Raw genomic sequence first — 6,859 nt, 5'->3', positions numbered from 1 at the left:
TTACGCTTTTTCCTTGCAATGCTTGTTCCTTTTTCCTCCTCCCCTTGAGATTCCTCACCTTCTGCACATGGAGGCCAAGAGACATCACAGCCATCAGGACAGGTACTTGGGCTGAGGGCACTTTCTGTCCTGAGGACTTCCCCCCAAAACCCTTGCTCTGCCAAGAGGATATTTCTGAGTTCTTCATAAAGTCCCACAAACAGGTTAAAAGCAAACCCCTCCAAAAGCAGAAACATTTTGTTAGAGACTCTGTAGCTAAGACATTTAAAGGAAGCGAGCCCTTCTGGGGAACTCTTGTATTGGTATGGTAGAGTTGTGGGTGGGTGCTTGGCCTTGGAATTTAATATACAAAAAAATGCAGCATGGAGCCCCTATTTTGTGCTCAGCACTGTGCTGGGTCCTGAGGAGAATGGGAAAGAAATGTGTAAGACAAGGCCCCTCCTTCTGGAAGTTCAGTTACAGTGGAGAGGACGAAGTAAACTCATGTGAAATAGCTAACCAGCAATGTGAGGGCGGTTGAGAGGAAGTGGGCACTACAGATTCAGAGAAGCTTGAGGAGCATGGGGGGTAGTGTAGGGCTTGCCTTCCAGGCAGGGACCACAGGACTGATTTTCAGGCTGCTGGGAGCCACTGGTGTGCCGACATCTGCCATCATGGGCCCATGAGCCTTCCTTCAGACTTACTGTCACTTTACCCTCTGCCTAAGACTGTCCTCTTAGCACTTTGAGTCAATGGTATTAAAGTCCCTTCTCCAAGACTGGGAAGGAACAGCCTCTGCCTCTACCCAGATGGGGGGAACACTCCGACCCAGCGAGACTTCTCTGGGCCACACGCAGGTGGGCAAAGCAGGATGATGAGTACCCACAGAACCCTCCCTTGAGGCCTTGCCTCCCCAGGTGGGGTGATGGGCCAGTAGGGTATGCTGACAGAGAGCGTTGTCTTCTCTAACCCCTGGGTTTGCCCAGCAGCCAGCCCTGTGGTTTCTGAGAGCCCAGTAAAGCCAGGCATGCTCCCGACCCCATTTGACCATGGGCCAGAGGATGCTGCCCTGGCCCTTCAGTGACTCTGGTGGGATGGTTGCTGCCTAGTTCCTTCTAAACTGCTGGGCTCCTCTAGGTAACCCCAGGGGAGCCATTTGACATCCAGGGACAGTTACGTTCTGAAGGAACTGGCAGAGCATATCATTCTTAGCTTTTAAGCTAAGGTCTGAATGGCACAAAAACAGAATGGTACAGCTATTGCAGGGTGCATACCAGAGGCTGTCCGTATACTCAACTGCCCAGGTCAGCGACCCTCGCACAGCACCCCAGGCTCCTGGGTCACTGAGTTCCTGATTTCTCAAATGAGGTGCAGCATTTGCTGTCTACCACCCCTGGTGACCAAGTTCAGGTGGGGACCATACCAGTTCCTGAAAGCACAAAACAGTGGATTTGATGAACAAGAATTTGAAGAAACACCCCCTACTGTCCAATTTCCTATATTTTCAGCCGGGGGCAAAAAAATGAAGGTTTAGCTCAGGAGAAGGAGCAGGAAGTGGGTTTGGCTGACTTGAAACCTGCTGGAAACTGTTTTCATTGGAAAGGGCTGTGGGTCTTGGGAGATGTTTGGGATACAGTTCCCAGCTGGGACAGGCAACTGGACTTCCTTAACAGCTGAGCACTTATGAGCACCTATCATGTGCTAGGCACTGGGGATGCAATATGCCTTAGACCGGGCCCCTCTTTAGAAGACTGAATAATAGTCTATCAAGGGAGAAAGGCACATGAACAGTTTTAGGAGTATATGGTAAGTACCATGAAGCATGTGTACACAGGGTGCTGTAGAGGAGAACGCAGCCCACCTGAGGGTTCAGGGCAGCCTTGCTGGATCCGGGACCTCTAAACTGAGCTTGCCAGGTGAAGAAAGGTGTAAGGGCAATTCCAGGCAGGCAGTCTGCAGATTATTGAATGCCTACTGTATGCCAGGTGCTGAAAAGCAGACAAAAAAAGTGTGGGAAACCTAAAACAGGAGAATGTGGTCATGTCTAAAACTGAGCAGTTTCATCCCTCTAGGTAATTGCCGTCTGGAAAGCGACAGAAGATGAAACTGGAGAGGTAAGCTGGTAATAAAAAGATTTTCATGTGTCCTTATTTATTGACTTTATTAACCCAGGTCTTTAGTATAAGCATCTTACCTATATTTTAGCCTCAAAGCAGCCCTCTGAAGTATGGACTGTTAATTATTCCTGCTTTATTAATGGGGATGAAGCATTCAGAGGAGTTAATTAACTGGTCCAAGATCACACAGCTGGTGGAGTTGTGGTAGAGCCAGGATTAAAACTCACATCTGTTGATTGCCAAACTACTGCTTAACTAGTTGGCCAGAGAGTGGAGAGTTGTATCATTTGGGCTCACAAGCCAGGTGAAGAACTTTTTCTTTTCAAAGGTGAGAGGGAACCAGAGAAGGATGTGTTGAGCAGGGGAGTAACGTGGTAGCAATTGAATCAGAAATGGCTTCCTCTGGAGCTACTTTATTCCCTCTTCCTCTCCCCTTGCCTTCTTATGAGCCCCCACAGAGGCCCCACACCCAGCCAGCTTCCACCTACCAGAGCCCCTCAGTGCTGAAATGGCAGGTGGTATCTGCTTCAGTACCCCTTGGAAACACTGTAAAAGATTCAGGAGTTATTTGGACCTTCTTTGTATCTCTTCCTTGCAAGAGTGTTTTTCTCTGCCTTGGAGATTAGGAAAAAAAGCTTTTGTGGCAGTTGAGAGGGAGAAGAGGATTTTTGTTTGAGCTAAAATTTCTCCTCTTTCTGTATCAGCCTGCTCCTTGCCACAATTTAACCTTCCATTGTGCATCTTCAATCTAAGGAGTCTCAAGAAACCTAATCCCACTGGAAAACGTTACAGAACACCCTGGTTTTGGAACTGTGCAAAGTTGTCTTTGGGGTCTCCACCCACTTCTCAGTTCCCAGCCTGCCCTGGCTCCAGCAGGAAGGGGGGCAGTGGGCAAGGCCATCTGGAGCAGCAAGAGGGGGCCCTCCTGTGGTCCTGTCCTGCAGACACCCATTTGGATACCTGCTCCTCTCCCTGACGAAGCTGGTAGCTTTTGGGAGGGTTGTGTAAAACCCTTAGAGAAGGCCTGATTTGGTGGGTCTGGACATAGGCACTGATAATAAAACCAGAATCTGTTAAGGCACTGAACAGGAAATGCAGATTCATATTTGGTCCTTAGCAAGCCTCTGAGGTAGGTGGTACTATTTCTACACGCCCATATTACAGATGAGAACACAGAGGTTCAGGAAGGCCTAGTCAGTGGCCTATGCTCACTGGTCCGTAAATGACGACTCTGAGAGAACTTGCTCCTGCAGCCTGACCTCTTATCTTTTGTAACTTCTAACAGTGTGGACCTCTCTTCTCACACAGCCCTTTCTGCTTTTCTTCCTCACCAGAACCTCAGATAATGGCAGCCCAGGTGGTAAGTTACCCCACTTTCCCAACGAGAAGCCAACAGTGAGCCTAAGAGTCAGAGCCTGAGATCCCTGGGGACCAGAACCTGGGGACCAGAACCCGGGGCCGCCTCTTGCAGGCCTCCCCCAACCCCTCTAGAGCCTCTGTGATTAGATTCCTGTCCTGAGATGGGTGTTTGTCCCCGTGAGCGCCCCTGGAGAGAGGCTCTTTATATGCTGCGTGTTTAGTGGCCACCAGAGGCCGACCAGGACGTTCACACACCCCCTCCACCCACACCCCACAGCTAGGTCACCAGCGAGGGGCTCTTCTCCTCCCCTCAGAATGGGGACTTTGGGGAACCACTCTTCTGAAGGACAGGGACAACCTGTTTCTCCTGCGAAGGCTAGCTCTTACAACTCCTAAAAACTGATCATTAAATTTTCAGGCGTTTATGAGCTATTTAATCAGAAAACTTATATAAGCTTGCAATTGAGTAAATTATATGTAAAACAAAGGTAATAAATATACAAAACTGATCATTTCCTAATTATTTTACTACATTGCTATTATCTATGCCCTTGAGGTTTATGTCTATGTAGGGTGGGAATACTGTATAATGGTATTAACTGTGTAATATAATGGCAAATAGTATGTTATGCTACTGTGAGTCTCCGCAGCTCCTGTGTGACATTATATTGGTGGCTTGAAATTGGTCACGATGGAAATGTTCATACCACCGTGATCAGCAAACATTGCAAATCAGGGCTATTCCCTCTCACCAGCACCAAATAACTTGTGTTGTTTAATGTTTATTTGCCATCACACCACTACCCTGGTTAAGGGCAGTCTGAGGCTGAAAAGGTGGCTGTAGGGTCTTGATGAAGAACTTCGAGCTTTGCCAAAGATCTGTATTTCCTTCTGCATAAGGAGTTAGGGTTCTTTTATCACCAGACCAATTAGTTGAGTGATGTAGAGCATCTGACTCATTTCTTTTGTGTGTCTGACCTTCTGCTTGTCAGGTTGTCATTCAGCCAAAAGAACACAAGAGGGCTCAATCTTGAATTCCAGAGATGCTGGGGCAGACAGTGTCCCTGGAGGTCTCCACACCCATTTGCAGCCCAGGCAGGTGCTCACATGCACACACGATTCCACACCAAGGAACAGAAGCTGAGCACTAAAAAGATTTAGGTCGGTGGGAAAAGGCCTTCCAGGCAGGACAATGGCAGTTTGGGCAGGTGTCAGAGGTCACTTCCTGAAAGGACACTCAACTCTGTACTCTCTCTCCCCAGCCAGACAGCCAAGCCCTTCTGCACAGATGCAGAAGACCTGTGGGGAGAGCGTGCTGGCTCCTCATTCCACATCACTGAAATATTCTGGGTTCTTGCCCTAGGGCACGTCATCACCCCACATGCCTGCCCCCCCGGCCCTCAGGTTTCTCCTCTTCACCTCTCATTTCACGGCCAGTCAATGGTCTGAATCAGTAGTTGGGGAGTGGTTGATTCCATCCCAGTTACACTCGCCCACCTCTTCTAAAGGGGATGTTGCCCACCTATTCCTTTCAGAGTCTGAGCAGATTGGAGCACTTCCCTCCTCCAGCTGGGCCGCTCTCCACTTTCTGAGCCGAGGGTTGCTCAGCTCTGGATCAGCAACCAGCCGATGGGGTCAAGGGACCCGGGAGAAGGAGGGGGCCATCTCCAGTTTAACCCCATTCTCATAAGCTCACGGGTGGTGTCATCTCTCTCGGCTGCCTGTGCTCTGGGCTGAGTCAGCCACAGCTGCCCACTGACTCCTCTGGGCTCTTTAGTAAGGCCTCAGGGTCATGGACAGGGAAGGCTAGGACTGAGTTGGGGGCCAGGAGTCAGGTACCCCTGGATTAGCAAAGCTCTTTGAAGGAAGAAGATGCTGCTGTGATGGAAAACCTTGACCCTGCCTCCTTGTGGGGCTCCCTTGATTTCATCTGTCTGGAACTTGGCCAGGAGGGTCTCAGGCTTGCCCTGCCAGCCGGTCCAGAGCCCTTCTCCAGTCGGAAGGATTGGGTCACTGATGATCTGACCCTGGTCTGGCTGGCCCCAGGGAGCTGTGGTTGGGGCCTCTGTCTCGGCTAAAGAGCAAGGGCCAGTTTCTCCCAGGGCATCTCAGGACATCGTTTGCTTGCAGACTGGCTAGCGGCCAAGGTTTAAAGATGCTGGTTTTAAGGTTTGAAGAAGGTTCTGTTTTCTAGTAAGGCGTTTACAGACTTCCTGGGGTTTGGGGGTGGGGAGTGGGGACAGAGCCTCAGTGCTTCAGCAGAAGGCTGCTGTGGAAACCCTTCCCTGGTCGTGGTTACTCCAGTACAGAAGAAGGAAAAGGAGACCTGCCAGTCTTTGGGGAACAAGACAAGAGGGAGGGGTAGTGCTGGGTTGAGTTTGTGGATTACAGACACCTCTCCCAAAGACAAACCTTTGAGGTACACACAGCAATCACTGGATCAAAGCCAACATGACCTGCTGCTCTACTTTCAAAGTGTAAACTCAATCCCACTACTTCTTGCCATCTCCACTGCCATCCCCAGGGTGTAAGCCACCATCATTTTGCTCTCAGGGACCAGCACAACCTCCTCCCCCAGCCCCACTCTCATCTCTCTGCAGACCAGTTTCCACTTGGATGATTTTTTAAAAATATGAACCAGATATTTCCACCTAAATGTATTAACCTTCCTATGACTTCCTCTCATATCTGGACTGGAAACCGAAACTCCTTCCTCCCACTTAGAAACATTCCATGGGACCTGGCCCTGCCTGCAGTCTGACTTCATCAGGGACCATTCCTCCCCTCATTGGCCCGAACAGAGGCTGTAGACTGCGGCGTGGCCTCTCCTACCTTGAGAACCTCTTCTCTGTTGCTCCCTCAGCAGGGGGCTCCTCCCCCAAGTCTTCATGCCTCCCCCACCCTTTCATTCACAGCGGCCTCCCCCACCTCGGCCATTCCCCTTACATCATCAGCACTGAATATAACTGACTCCAAATTGACTCCAAAGCACTTATGAGTCTCTGAAATGTTCATTTGTGAGCCCTCATTAGAATTTTAAGTTTCATGAAGCCAAGTAGCCTGAGGGTCCAAAGACAGTAAGTGAGCGGCACGTAGTAGGTGTTTAATAAAATACTTGTTGAAAGAAACAAGTGAACAAATGAAGGAGCTGCTCAAGGACCTTTGGAGAAAGAAACTTTTATGCACATCACTGCCAGGGCTACAGGCTGGGAAAGAAGGCAGACGGGGCAGGGAGGAAGAAGGAATGGTGGGGGAGGGTGGGGGAGCTCCTCTAATTGTGTGGGGTGGGGGTCACATAGGGTGGAGTCATGAGGTGCTACCCTCAGCCTGGGCTTCCTTCCAGGCCTGGCGCACCTTGATCTTCACCTTGAAAGGTTTGATCTGCAAGACGAGACTGGCATTGC

Source organism: Oryx dammah, unplaced genomic scaffold, assembly GCF_014754425.2.
Source record: "Oryx dammah isolate SB20612 unplaced genomic scaffold, SCBI_Odam_1.1 HiC_scaffold_14, whole genome shotgun sequence".
NCBI classification, from domain to species: Eukaryota; Metazoa; Chordata; class Mammalia; order Artiodactyla; family Bovidae; genus Oryx; species Oryx dammah.
The sequence above is the reverse complement of the archived record's forward strand: the minus strand, read 5'-3'. Positions refer to the sequence as shown.